Source organism: Danio rerio, chromosome 4, assembly GCF_052040795.2.
Source record: "Danio rerio strain M-AB ecotype USA chromosome 4, GRCz13ab, whole genome shotgun sequence".
NCBI classification, from domain to species: domain Eukaryota; kingdom Metazoa; phylum Chordata; class Actinopteri; order Cypriniformes; family Danionidae; genus Danio; species Danio rerio.
In genome coordinates, this window is record NC_141024.2 from 46,318,644 (window position 1) to 46,333,244 (window position 14,601).

The following is a 14,601-nucleotide window of genomic DNA, read 5'->3' on the forward strand; positions in this document are numbered from 1 at the left end:
ACTAACTGTACTCAAAAATAAAGAAATAAATTACTAATGCTTTCCTCCTTAGACTTTACATAACTGAAACTTGCCTATAGCACTTGTTCATTGTTGCTCTTATAGTTGTGTAAATTGCTGCCTTGTATTCATTTGTAAGTCGCTTTGGATAAAAGCGTCTGCTAAATGACTAAATGTAAATGTTATAAGTAGAGTAGCTAATAGCTTAGCTCACTACATTTTTCAAGTAGCTTGCCCAACACTGACACCACAGCAAAGGAACATCCTATCTCCCAACATCCCAGCTCTGCAGGCAGATGTGATGCGGGTCCTTAAAACAATCCCTGAGCACCACTCTTTCACATCGAATAAGAACATTACAAAGGTTTTTAAAACCATGTTTCCTGACTCTGAGATTGCAGTTACATTCTTGTGCGGAAGCAACAAAACTGCATATATTACTTAATTCAGATCCTTTTATAACTAAAGAACTGGCTGACCAGGTCAATAAGGCCAACGGGTTTGTGGTCATGTTTGACCTTCATATTCACTACTGGGTGCTGACCACACTGTTACGTATGTATTAAATATAACAGAAAATTGAAATAAAATGCTTTATTTAATTCAAGTAGCCCAATTGTACATACTTATTTTCTAGGGTTCAAACTTTATACAGATTTGACATTTTTCCCTCATACTTTTGTCGGAATGGGTTTGAAGTCGGCATTTAATTTCATTTTAAATGGTTTTGAAAAAGTCTTACAAAGCCTTGAATTTCATTTGGAGGATCCTAGGGGTTCCCTAGTCTGAGTGCTGCACTGTTAAAAATTGTCCCGTTAAAAAACAGTAAAATACTGGCAGCTGCAGTTGCCAGCAATGTACTGTTATTTTACAGTATGTGTCTGTAAAAATACATGGACTACATTGATTTACACAATACTCAAGTGAACTCATTTTGCTCACTGAAAGCAACTGCCTCAACTTGGTCAACTGCTGAATGAGTTTATGAAGTAATGTGCTATAAATTATTAGAAGCATACTTATAATGATAACTTATTTTAGTTAATTAGAAAAGTTCGGTTTAACTCTAATGTCTTATTTTTCACAACAGCACACATACATGTAAATCTGGAATCACCAGAGAGATTCTGACTGCATCAGCAACTAAACAGCCGCTGTCTTTAAATAAAGAAACATACAGAATAACATCAGCAGCTCATTGTTCATCTTTAACTCATACACTGGCTCTACTCTCCTCCACAACGGTGATACACAGAAGAAATTAGCTTCAGGTTTTGCAGTAAAATACTGTTTTTTTTTCTTGATTTAACGGTAATCTACTGGCAGCTGTGGTTGCCAGCAATCTACTGTTTTTTTACAGTCTATTTCCGTAGTTTAAATTAACAGTATATTACTGTTAAAATACATTTTTACACTGTGTTTTTACCTCTCATACCTTTAACCCTTTAAACCCCAGAGCATATACTTCAGTTTTTATTGAAGTGTCCACACTACTGAGTGTTCAAGAAACATGTAGCAAAGCTGAAGTAATTTCATTAATTAACTGACTAATTAAATGATAATTGAGGATTAACAATGAACAAATGTAGAAATACTGAAGGGAAAAAACAAGAACAGAACATACAAAACTTTAGTCACAGCTTTATAATGAAATAACCTGAAGAACAACAAATGATTAAATCATTTAAATGATCAGCGGATGATTAAACAACTCTACAAACATCATCACGTATCATGTATCATGACGTATCATATATATATATATGTATATATATATATGTATATATATATATATATATATATATATGTATATATATATATGTACATATATATATGTACATATATATATATATATATATATATATATATATATATATATATATCTTAACTGCTGCAATTGTTAAGAAATTTGTTTAAAAAGCTCCTTTGTTGTGGCAAGCCAGCCAAAAACCTAAATAAGATCTGGTGATGTTCATGTTGCTATTGAATGGCAGAGTATGTTCTCATTTAGTAAAAGAAAATTTACTGCTCCTATTTAATGTTAAATCTATTGTTTTACATAATATATCTATATATGGCAATGATTTCTGGAAGTTTTTAAGAATATCTTGGACAATAACACTGCTCTATGGTGTAAATCGCATTCTAAGAGACATCAATAATCAGCGTATGAACCTCAATAATGGTGACAACAAATTTAACAAAATTAACAGTTTAACTCACAAACAGGCAACTGAAAGTCTAAACATAAACAACAGCAGAATCAAACACAAATAAAGAAAACTGTTAGACCATTATACAACATTTGTTTATACCGCAATGCATGCTGGGATATTTGTACCGTGCCACTCCCAGCATGCATTGCAGCATGAAACATTTGAATTGTTACCATTGTTGAGATACAAGGTCAGATTCATGAGGTCTGAGTGTGTATTTGTCATAACTGAACTGTTTTTGTATGTTATTTCTTAACTGTTAAGTAATTACAGAGGTATCTTTTCTGTTTCCACTTCTCATTAATTAAATTAATACCTGCAACTAAGCATAAAATCTATTGAATGTGGCCCTTCTTCCAGATTTATAACAAAACAGTTATCAGAACTAATTTCAGACAAATAGATTTCTCTATTTATTGATTTTCCAACTTGATTACTATAATACAAGTATTTTGTTAACTCTTTATTATTGCAATTGGAGAGTCTGAATTAATTAGTTCAAGGGTGAAGAGCCCAACTAAATCAGCCCCTCACTCCATTACGGTGACACAAAAAACACCTTAATTTCTGTTGGATCTCAATGAGAATAGTATGGAAGTCAAATCAGTCAGTAATAAGTGTGTCTGCTGTTGTTTGTGGAGTTGTTTAATGATCCTCTGCTGAGACTGAAGCTGTTTTATTTTATTTGATTTTATTTAATGCTGTAACTCAAGTCACTGTTTGTGTTTCTTGTTTATTTCCTTCAGTAATTGAGATTATTAACAGCAGGTGTTCATCAGTGTCTGAATTCACTCATTAGTGTTCATTAAAACTGTCTGGTGAACTATTTTAGTTAACTAGTGTATGAAATAGTGAACAAGGACACACAGTGTGATTTCAAACACAGACTTCAAAACATCGAATCTGAACTCTGTTAGCTCACAGTTTTCTGCAGTTGGTTACTTTCTCGAAAACAAAAATGTTACCCAGAAAGCACTGTTTTTAACAGAATATTACTGTTTTAGTGAAAAAAAACATTATTTTACTGTAGAATCTGACCGTTTTTTAACAGCAATTTTTTACAGTGTGGGTAGGAGCAGAGTGCTTGATAGGAGCAGTGTGTTGGGTCATGGCAGAGTGCTGGGTAGGAGCAGTGTGTTGGGTCATGGCAGAGTGCTGGGTGGGAGCAGAGTGCTGGGGAGCTTTCCCATCATATTGCTCTTCCTTCATGGCAATGGCAATTTTGCCAGAAATAAAGAGCTCAATATATTCTCTTAAACTCACTTTGTTGTGGGCATGTTCTTTTTGAGTCTTTTCTTCCTCCTGTGTGGTCCCTCTTTCTAGCTGCCAGGTAAGCAGCATAACCTAGTGCATTTTCAGCCACCCACCTGAATGTTTGGCCACAAAATACACCAAACTGGATTTCAAAGAAACCCAGCATATGTTTTCTGTTAATCACATCTCCATGGTCCTCATTTAAGTTTTTTTAGTCTTGTCCAGTACTGCATCTGGGGACAGTTTTCTGTATGACCTTCCTTTGTTAGCATCCTTTACTTTTGTTGCCTCTATCTGTCAGATTCAGGCTGCCATCATTAAAATAATTATATCATTAATAACAATGTTAGTCCAAGTTGAGACAGTGAATAAGTGAAATTTACTTTATCTCTTTTGTAATGTAATAATGTACATGTAACGTAAATTATTTAGAAGACAATATTTTCATTTCCAAAAAGAAAATATTTTCTACATTTTGAAAACTACTGTTTTATTACATGTAAAAGCAGTGCATTCAAACTATTACTTTTGTATAACATGCCTTTATTGAGTTTTTTCAAGATTTTACATTACCCAGAACTTACCCTAGACAGGCTTAGGGAAAAAAAAAAAATAATAATAATAAAAAAATGCAAATAAATAAAATAATAAATTACACATATACATATACACATAATAAATATAATAAATAAATAAATAAAAATAAAATCAAGCACCAATTAACATCCCACAACTTCAGACTTCCGAAGCTTCTGCAATATCTCCGTTTTTTACAAAGTTCAAAAACAACTCCCAGATGTCAAAAAAATTCAGAGGATTTTTTCCTTATTATATATGTGAGCTTTTCAAGAGCCAAGCATGTTATAAGGTTTCTCAACCAAAATCCAATGGAGGGGCGATTAACATTTTAACAGCATAAAGCAATACAACGCCTTGCTTGTATTAAACATAAATCAATCAATTTTCTTTCTTTAGTAGACAAGGCACAACTGTCTTCATACATATTCAATATATCAAACTATTACTTTAAATTGAAGTTACTTATATTTTAGTCTGTTACTAAATTTAATCTATGTCTGTGAAATAGAAAATTAAAGAAGATTATTAATGTTAACTTTGTTACTGGATTATAATTAGGGATGAATTAATGCGTGTGCATTATTATATTATTTGTTTATTATTGAAGATGCATTAATGTGTGACCCTTATATTATCGCTTTATTATTAGTGATGAATTAATGTGTGAGCATTATTCTATTATTGGTTTATTATTAGTGATGCATTCATGCGTGATCCATATTGTTTTTTTGCTTTGTGATTGATTTATTAGATTAGTTTATGATTAGTGATGTAGTCATATGTGAGCGTTATTATAATATTTGTTTATAATCAGTGACTGATGAAATGAGCCTTATATTTATTATAAGTGAGTGATTCATTGATGTGTTAGAATAATGCACGGGCATTATTGTAACTATGGTAGTAAATAATAATATAAAGTGTTGTAATGTATAATAACTGCATTAAAATGTTTGTAGTAAAACTTTAAAGAGTGCTTGGTCAGCTAAGTTAATCTTACCAAATAACGTTATACAACATCTATAACAATCATATAATAATCGTGTTGTAGTAATTAATGTCACTGTAATGGTTATTCATTTAAACCAACTTGTTATAAAAATACTTAGTTTGCAATTGTTGTCCGAATTAATCTGCAACGAAATCTGTTATTACAGTACAAATCTTGAATGGTATAAGGGCTCTGAATGGCCATAGCGTTCATTGTAACTCGGAACATGATTGGCTGCCGTAACCAAGAATAGGGTGAATCTTGGTTCCAGCTCGGGACGTGATTGGCCAGCGTACCCATGAATTAAAAAAAATCTTGGTTCCAACTCGGAACGTGATTGGCCGGTGTAACTAAGAATAACCACGAATTACAGGTGCCAGTATGCGCCACTGGCCCAGTCTGCACTGTGTGGCATATTTGCCGACATATAACAGAGACTGAAACATTGCTCACACTTGTCTGAGGTGGTCATTTTGACTGCAATCTTGTTTTAGGCTGGCACTTTGTTTTTGAATATTGTCTGCTTTTCGAATGCGTATCTGTGCTGCAGTAGAACGCCTTAGCCTTACAGCAAACATTTTGGTCTACAAGCTGTCACTGCCGTCTTCCCAGGAGAGTGGCTGTACTGGTTTCTTCTGGAAGTCCTGAGGGATGTACGGGACCAAGACATGAGAGCAGTTGGGGCAGCCTTTGAACCCAGGAGAGCACCCCACAGGCTCTGTGCTGGCGGCCCCAGAAACTCGATTCACTCCAGAGTAGAACCGAACAACTCCGGCAGGGACAAACCGCGACCGCACTGCACTGAGAGCAACGCAAAAAAATCCTGAATGAGCCAGCCAGGAGTCGAACCTAGAATCTTCTGATCCGTAGTCAGACGCGTTATCCATTGCGCCACTGGCCCAGTCTGCGTCAGCAGTGCTCAGTAGCATGCTGATTGGAAAGAGGACACGGCTCGGTGAACATGGAGTTCCTTCAACGCATGCTGTGCTTTGTTGTCATGGCAAGTTGTGGTGTCGATAGGATGCTCTTACACCGAGCATGTGACAGTCCCTCCCAAGAAGAACTGTGATCCAGGCTCTGAGACTTTCTCTTCCCCAGGAGGAGGTTGCAAACGTTAGAGTTATTTTTGTCAGAGCAGCTGTAGCACACCTGGGTGGAGGCCCACAGCTAGACTTGAGGGCAACCTTCAGCCAGAGCTTCCCTGGTGGTCTAGTGGATAGGATTCGGCGTTCTCACCGCCGCGGCCCGGGTTCGATTCCCGGTCAGGGAACTTCCTTTTCACCTCCATGCTGAACTTTGAGCAGTGGTGAACTCACTTGGCGAAGGCAAGAAAGCGGCTCTGAGCGCAAAAGATGTCCTTCGAGCCGGAGTCGAACCAGAGACCTAAGGATTGCCATCATCCTACCTACAGTCCTCCGCTCTACCAACTGAGCTATCGAAGCCTTATGGCGCAGTTCCACAACCACATGCTATAAAGTAGCTGCAGTCCGACCGCTGGCCAAAAAGGACAGAAGCAAAAGCACTCAAGCCTTCCCATACGGGGAGTCGAACCCAGGCCGCCTGGGTGAAAACCAGGAATCCTAACCGCTAGACCATATTGGAACTGCCACTTTGGAAAGCCAGTCTTGGCACAAACTCCAGTTCATTCTGATCGCAGGCACGTCCCTGCTCCGCTTGCACAAGTGCCACTCATACACTTACGCACTCTCTCATACACAGTTTCTTGGTTTCCGTAACCGAGAACCTTCTGATCCGTAGTCATAAGCGCTAACCTTTGTGCCACCGTCACTCTGTTCAGCACCTTGTTAGCACATTGCTTGGAGCAAGGACAAGGCTCTGTCAACCCGGAGTTCCTTCACCACACATTCTGCTTTGTTTTTATGGCAAGAGGTTGTGTGGATGGGATGCTCTTACAGGATTCCTGACAGTCCCTCCATAGAAGACCTGAGATCCAGGGTCGGAGACTTACTCCTCTCCAAGAGGAGGTTAAAAGCAATGGTTTCTTTTGTGTCTGTGTGTCAGAGCGCTTAGGTGTTGCTGCAGCTCAGAGACTTACAAGTGAAGGAGATTACACTGCAAGTTGCCTGGATGACCTCTAAGTGGTAGGCATTTATGCCGCACGTAGGCTGGGTTTGCGATTGATGTAGCTGTAGTAGACATTCATAAAAATAAAAAAAATATATATAAACTGCTTACTCTGAGGTTGTGTTTAGGGTTGGGGTAGGAGTAAAATTGAATAAAACACAGCAGGTTACCGTGAGGTTGGGCCTAGGGCTGGGGTTGGTGTGATTTTAATAAACTGCGATAGGTTGTATTCTGTGCCATGTACGAGACATTGAATCAATGAAACCCACATGGAGGTTTGTTACTGTGAGGTTGGGTTAAGAGTTGGGGTAGGTTGGGAGGTTGATAAAACACAGCAGGAAACTGTGAGGTTGGGTTAAGGATTGGGGTAGGTTTGACATTCAAACATAACTGGTTGGACGCAGTGTCTTGTACCAGACATTAAATGAATGAAAACTCCAGGAGGTTTTTACAGCCCACTTGGAGCTCAAGTCTCACCCGCTTGGAGCTGACCAGGCCATTTGGAGCAGGCTCCGATTTCTATTTATACCTTTCTCAGTCAGGTAACTTCCTTTTCAGTAGTATGAGCGTCTGCACTGTGTGGCATATTTGCCGACATATAACAGAGACTGAAACATTGCTCTCACTTGTCTGAGGTGGTCATTTTGACTGCAATCTTGTTTTAGGCTGGCACTTTGTTTTTGAATATTGTCTGCTTTTCGAATGCGTATCTGTGCTGCAGTAGAACGCCTTAGCCTCACAGCAAACATTTTGGTCTACAAGCTGTCACTGCCGTCTTCCCAGGAGAGTGGCTGTACTGGTTTCTTCTGGAAGTCCTGAGGGATGTACGGGACCAAGACATGAGAGCAGTTGGGGCAGCCTTTGAACCCAGGAGAGCACCCCACAGGCTCTGTGCTGGCGGCCCCAGAAACTCGATTCACTCCAGAGTAGAACCGAACAACCCCGGCAGGGACAAACCGCACTGCACTGAGAGCAACGCAAAAAAATCCTGAATGAGCCAGCCAGGAGTCTAACCTAGAATCTTCTGATCCGTAGTCAGACGCGTAATCCATTGCGCCACTTGCCCAGTCTGCGTCAGCAGTGCTCAGTAGCATGCTGATTGGAAAGAGGACACGGCTCGGTGAACATGGAGTTCCTTCAACGCATGCTGTGCTTTGTTGTCATGGCAAGTTGTGGTGTCGATAGGATGCTCTTACACCGAGCATGTGACAGTCCCTCCCAAGAAGAACTGTGATCCAGGCTCTGAGACTTTCTCTTCCCCAGGAGGAGGTTGCAAACGTTAGAGTTATTTTTGTCAGAGCAGCTGCAGCACACCTGGGTGGAGGCCCACAGCTAGACTTGAGGGCAACCTTCAGCCAGAGCTTCCCTGGTGGTCTAGTGGATAGGATTCGGCGTTCTCACCGCCGCGGCCCGGGTTCGATTCCCGGTCAGAGAACTTCCTTTTCACCTCCATGCTGAACTTTGAGCAGTGGTGAACTCACTTGGCGAAGGCAAGAAAGCGGCTCTGAGCGCAAAAGATGTCCTTCGAGCCGGAGTCGAACCAGAGACCTAAGGATTGCCATCATCCTAACTACAGTCCTCCGATCTACCAACTGAGCTATCGAAGGCTTATGGCGCAGTTCCACAACCACATGCTATAAAGTAGCTGCAGTCCGACCGCTGGCCAAAAAGGACAGAAGCAAAAGCACTCAAGCCTTCCCATACCGGGAGTCGAACCCGGGCCGCCTGGGTGAAAACCAGGAATCCTAACCGCTAGACCATATGGGAACTGCCACTTTGGAAAGCCAGTCTTGGCACAAACTCCAGTTCATTCTGATCGCAGGCATGTCCCTGCTCCGCTTGCACAAGTGCCACTCATACACTTACGCACTCTCTCATACACAGTTTCTTGGTTTCCGTAACCGAGAACCTTCTGATCCGTAGTCATAAGCGCTAACCTTTGTGCCACCATCACTCTGTTCAGCACCTTGTTAGCACATTGCTTGGAGCAAGGACAAAGCTCTGTCAACCCGGAGTTCCTTCACCACACATTCTGCTTTGTTTTTATGGCAAGAGGTTGTGTGGATGGGATGCTCTTACAGGATTCCTGACAGTCCCTCCATAGAAGACCTGAGATCCAGGGTCGGAGACTCTCTCCTCTCCAAGAGGAGGTTAAAAGCAATGGTTTCTTTTGTGTCTGTGTGTCAGAGCGCTTAGGTGTTGCTGCAGCTCAGAGACCTACAAGTGAAGGAGATTACACTGCAAGTTGCCTGGATGACCTCTAAGTGGTAGGCACTTATGCCGCACGTAGGCTGGGTTTGCGATTGATGTAGCTGTAGTAGACATTCATAAAAATAAAAAAAAATATATATAAACTGCTTACTCTGAGGTTGTGTTTAGGGTTGGGGTAGGAGTAAAATTGAATAAAACACAGCAGGTTACCGTGAGGTTGGGCCTAGGGCTGGGGTTGGTGTGATTTTAATAAACTGCGATAGGTTGTATTCTGTGCCATGTACGAGACATTGAATCAATGAAACCCACATGGAGGTTTGTTACAGTGAGGTTGGGTTAAGAGTTGGGGTAGGTTGGGAGGTTGATAAAACACAGCAGGAAACTGTGAGGTTGGGTTAAGGATTGGGGTAGGTTTGACATTCAAACATAACTGGTTGGACGCAGTGTCTTGTACCAGACATTAAATGAATGAAAACTCCAGGAGGTTTTTACAGCCCACTTGGAGCTCAAGTCTCACCCGCTTGGAGCTGACCAGGCCATTTGGAGCAGGCTCCGATTTCTATTTATACCTTTCTCAGTCAGGTAACTTCCTTTTCAGTAGTATGAGCGTCTGCACTGTGTGGCATATTTGTCGACATATAACAGAGACTGAAACATTGCTCTCACTTGTCTGAGGTGGTCATTTTGACTGCAATCTTGTTTTAGGCTGGCACTTTGTTTTTGAATATTGTCTGCTTTTCGAATGCGTATCTGTGCTGCAGTAGAACGCCTTAGCCTCACAGCAAACATTTTGGTCTACAAGCTGTCACTGCCGTCTTCCCAGGAGAGTGGCTGTACTGGTTTCTTCTGGAAGTCCTGAGGGATGTACGGGACCAAGACATGAGAGCAGTTGGGGCAGCCTTTGAACCCAGGAGAGCACCCCACAGGCTCTGTGCTGGCGGCCCCAGAAACTCGATTCACTCCAGAGTAGAACCGAACAACCCCGGCAGGGACAAACCGCACTGCACTGAGAGCAACGCAAAAAAATCCTGAATGAGCCAGCCAGGAGTCTAACCTAGAATCTTCTGATCCGTAGTCAGACGCGTTATCCATTGCGCCACTTGCCCAGTCTGCGTCAGCAGTGCTCAGTAGCATGCTGATTGGAAAGAGGACACGGCTCGGTGAACATGGAGTTCCTTCAACGCATGCTGTGCTTTGTTGTCATGGCAAGTTGTGGTGTCGATAGGATGCTCTTACACCGAGCATGTGACAGTCCCTCCCAAGAAGAACTGTGATCCAGGCTCTGAGACTTTCTCTTCCCCAGGAGGAGGTTGCAAACGTTAGAGTTATTTTTGTCAGAGCAGCTGCAGCACACCTGGGTGGAGGCCCACAGCTAGACTTGAGGGCAACCTTCAGCCAGAGCTTCCCTGGTGGTCTAGTGGATAGGATTCGGCGTTCTCACCGCCGCGGCCCGGGTTCGATTCCCGGTCAGAGAACTTCCTTTTCACCTCCATGCTGAACTTTGAGCAGTGGTGAACTCACTTGGCGAAGGCAAGAAAGCGGCTCTGAGCGCAAAAGATGTCCTTCGAGCCGGAGTAGAACCAGAGACCTAAGGATTGCCATCATCCTAACTACAGTCCTCCGATCTACCAACTGAGCTATCGAAGGCTTATGGCGCAGTTCCACAACCACATGCTATAAAGTAGCTGCAGTCCGACCGCTGGCCAAAAAGGACAGAAGCAAAAGCACTCAAGCCTTCCCATACCGGGAGTCGAACCCGGGCCGCCTGGGTGAAAACCAGGAATCCTAACCGCTAGACCATATGGGAACTGCCACTTTGGAAAGCCAGTCTTGGCACAAACTCCAGTTCATTCTGATCGCAGGCATGTCCCTGCTCCGCTTGCACAAGTGCCACTCATACACTTACGCACTCTCTCATACACAGTTTCTTGGTTTCCGTAACCGAGAACCTTCTGATCCGTAGTCATAAGCGCTAACCTTTGTGCCACCATCACTCTGTTCAGCACCTTGTTAGCACATTGCTTGGAGCAAGGACAAAGCTCTGTCAACCCGGAGTTCCTTCACCACACATTCTGCTTTGTTTTTATGGCAAGAGGTTGTGTGGATGGGATGCTCTTACAGGATTCCTGACAGTCCCTCCATAGAAGACCTGAGATCCAGGGTCGGAGACTCTCTCCTCTCCAAGAGGAGGTTAAAAGCAATGGTTTCTTTTGTGTCTGTGTGTCAGAGCGCTTAGGTGTTGCTGCAGCTCAGAGACCTACAAGTGAAGGAGATTACACTGCAAGTTGCCTGGATGACCTCTAAGTGGTAGGCACTTATGCCGCACGTAGGCTGGGTTTGCGATTGATGTAGCTGTAGTAGACATTCATAAAAATAAAAAAAAATATATATAAACTGCTTACTCTGAGGTTGTGTTTAGGGTTGGGGTAGGAGTAAAATTGAATAAAACACAGCAGGTTACCGTGAGGTTGGGCCTAGGGCTGGGGTTGGTGTGATTTTAATAAACTGCGATAGGTTGTATTCTGTGCCATGTACGAGACATTGAATCAATGAAACCCACATGGAGGTTTGTTACAGTGAGGTTGGGTTAAGAGTTGGGGTAGGTTGGGAGGTTGATAAAACACAGCAGGAAACTGTGAGGTTGGGTTAAGGATTGGGGTAGGTTTGACATTCAAACATAACTGGTTGGACGCAGTGTCTTGTACCAGACATTAAATGAATGAAAACTCCAGGAGGTTTTTACAGCCCACTTGGAGCTCAAGTCTCACCCGCTTGGAGCTGACCAGGCCATTTGGAGCAGGCTCCGATTTCTATTTATACCTTTCTCAGTCAGGTAACTTCCTTTTCAGTAGTATGAGCGTCTGCACTGTGTGGCATATTTGTCGACATATAACAGAGACTGAAACATTGCTCTCACTTGTCTGAGGTGGTCATTTTGACTGCAATCTTGTTTTAGGCTGGCACTTTGTTTTTGAATATTGTCTGCTTTTCGAATGCGTATCTGTGCTGCAGTAGAACGCCTTAGCCTCACAGCAAACATTTTGGTCTACAAGCTGTCACTGCCGTCTTCCCAGGAGAGTGGCTGTACTGGTTTCTTCTGGAAGTCCTGAGGGATGTACGGGACCAAGACATGAGAGCAGTTGGGGCAGCCTTTGAACCCAGGAGAGCACCCCACAGGCTCTGTGCTGGCGGCCCCAGAAATTCGATTCACTCCAGAGTAGAACCGAACAACTCCGGCAGGGACAAACCGCGACCGCACTGCACTGAGAGCAACGCAAAAAAATCCTGAATGAGCCAGCCAGGAGTTGAACCTAGAATCTTCTGATCCGTAGTCAGACGCGTTATCTATTGCGCCACTGGCCCAGTCTGCGTCAGCAGTGCTCAGTAGCATGCTGATTGGAAAGAGGACACGGCTCGGTGAACATGGAGTTCCTTCAACGCATGCTGTGCTTTGTTGTCATGGCAAGTTGTGGTGTCGATAGGATGCTCTTACACCGAGCATGTGACAGTCCCTCCCAAGAAGAACTGTGATCCAGGCTCTGAGACTTTCTCTTCCCCAGGAGGAGGTTGCAAACGTTAGAGTTATTTTTGTCAGAGCAGCTGCAGCACACCTGGGTGGAGGCCCACAGCTAGACTTGAGGGCAACCTTCAGCCAGAGCTTCCCTGGTGGTCTAGTGGTTAGGATTCGGCGTTCTCACCGCCGCGGCCCGGGTTCGATTCCCGGTCAGGGAACTTCCTTTTCACCTCCATGCTGAACTTTGAGCAGTGGTGAACTCACTTGGCGAAGGCAAGAAAGCGGCTCTGAGCGCAAAAGATGTCCTTCGAGCCGGAGTCGAACCAGAGACCTAAGGATTGCCATCATCCTACCTACAGTCCTCCGCTCTACCAACTGAGCTATCGAAGGCTTATGGCGCAGTTCCACAACCACATGCTATAAAGTAGCTGCAGTCCGACCGCTGGCCAAAAAGGACAGAAGCAAAAGCACTCAAGCCTTCCCATACCGGGAGTCGAACCCGGGCCGCCTGGGTGAAAACCAGGAATCCTAACCGCTAGACCATATGGGAACTGCCACTTTGGAATGCCAGTCTTGGCACAAACTCCAGTTCATTCTGATCGCAGGCATGTCCCTGCTCCGCTTGCACAAGTGCCACTCATACACTTACGCACTCTCTCATACACAGTTTCTTGGTTTCCGTAACCGAGAATCATCTGATCCTTAGTCATAAGTGCTAACCTTTGTTCCACCGTCACTCTGTTCAGCACCTTGTTAGCACATTGCTTGAAGCAAGGACAAGGCTCTGTCAACCCGGAGTTCCTTCACCACACATTCTGCTTTGTTTTTATGGCAAGAGGTTGTGTGGATGGGATGCTCTTACAGGATTCCTGACAGTCCCTCCATAGAAGACTTGAGATCCAGGGTCGGAGACTCTCTCTACTCCAAGAGGAGGTTAAAAGCAATGGTTTCTTTTGTGTCTGTGTGTCAGAGCCCCTAGGTGTTGCTGCAGCTCAGAAACCTACAAGTGGAGGAGATTACACTGCAAGTTGGCTGGATGACCTCTAAGTGGTAGGCACTTATGCCGCACGTAGGCTGGGTTTGCGATTGATGTAGCTGTAGTAGACATTCATAAAAAAAAAAATATATATATAAACTGATTACTCTGAGGTTGTGTTTAGGGTTGGGGTAGGAGTAAAATTGAATAAAACACAGCAGGTTACTGTGAGGTTGGGCCCAGGGCTGGGGTAGGTGTGATTTTAATAAACTGCGATAGGTTGTATTCTGTGCCATGTACGAGACATTGAATCAATGTTACTGTGAGGTTGGGTTAAGAGTTGGGGTACACAGCAAATTCATTGGTGTTAAATTTCAAGCGTTGAGGTAATTCAGAGTAAAGTGTTAAAATTCTAGAGTTAGATCGGTGTTAGAAGCTGATTTGCCTCCTTGTCATTCAGAGTAACATGTATCTTCCTTTGTAGAAAACCCTTGTATTTGAGAAACTAATCAGTGTCTGATCTCCCTACACCCTCAATTACCTGGCCCTTAAATTAGTCAATTAGTTTAGTCCACTAGACAGAGTGAATGACCGCAAATAAGTGAATTCAGACACCTACTGTTGAACACCTACTATTAACAAGCACAATCACTGAATGAATAAGAAATTGAAGGAAGAAATAAAACCACAGACACAGCCTCACACCAAACCAACTGAATTAAAAGAGAGGAATAAACAACTTAATTAAATAACAGCATTAGCAGCTTCACTGATT

At 42.8% G+C, this 14,601-nt stretch overlaps 1 protein-coding gene and 7 non-coding genes across 8 annotated transcripts in view; 2 read left to right on the top strand and 6 right to left on the bottom strand.

The window, feature by feature from the left end:
* The window catches only part of LOC148681932 (uncharacterized), a 398,953-nt gene that overhangs the window by 4,490 nt on the left and 379,862 nt on the right, over nucleotides 1-14,601 (bottom strand). The gene's annotated exons all lie outside the window — the stretch shown is intronic.
* On the bottom strand, nucleotides 5,869-5,941 carry trnar-acg (transfer RNA arginine (anticodon ACG)). The gene has a single exon. It is a non-coding gene; the product is annotated as a tRNA-Arg (tRNA).
* Nucleotides 6,239-6,310, top strand: trnae-cuc (transfer RNA glutamic acid (anticodon CUC)). Its single transcript has one exon. It is a non-coding gene; the product is annotated as a tRNA-Glu (tRNA).
* trnae-uuc (transfer RNA glutamic acid (anticodon UUC)) lies at nucleotides 8,821-8,892 on the bottom strand. Its single transcript has one exon. It is a non-coding gene; the product is annotated as a tRNA-Glu (tRNA).
* On the bottom strand, nucleotides 11,072-11,143 carry trnae-uuc (transfer RNA glutamic acid (anticodon UUC)). The gene has a single exon. It is a non-coding gene; the product is annotated as a tRNA-Glu (tRNA).
* Nucleotides 12,627-12,699, bottom strand: trnar-acg (transfer RNA arginine (anticodon ACG)). The gene has a single exon. It is a non-coding gene; the product is annotated as a tRNA-Arg (tRNA).
* trnae-cuc (transfer RNA glutamic acid (anticodon CUC)) lies at nucleotides 12,997-13,068 on the top strand. Its single transcript has one exon. It is a non-coding gene; the product is annotated as a tRNA-Glu (tRNA).
* trnae-uuc (transfer RNA glutamic acid (anticodon UUC)) lies at nucleotides 13,329-13,400 on the bottom strand. Its single transcript has one exon. It is a non-coding gene; the product is annotated as a tRNA-Glu (tRNA).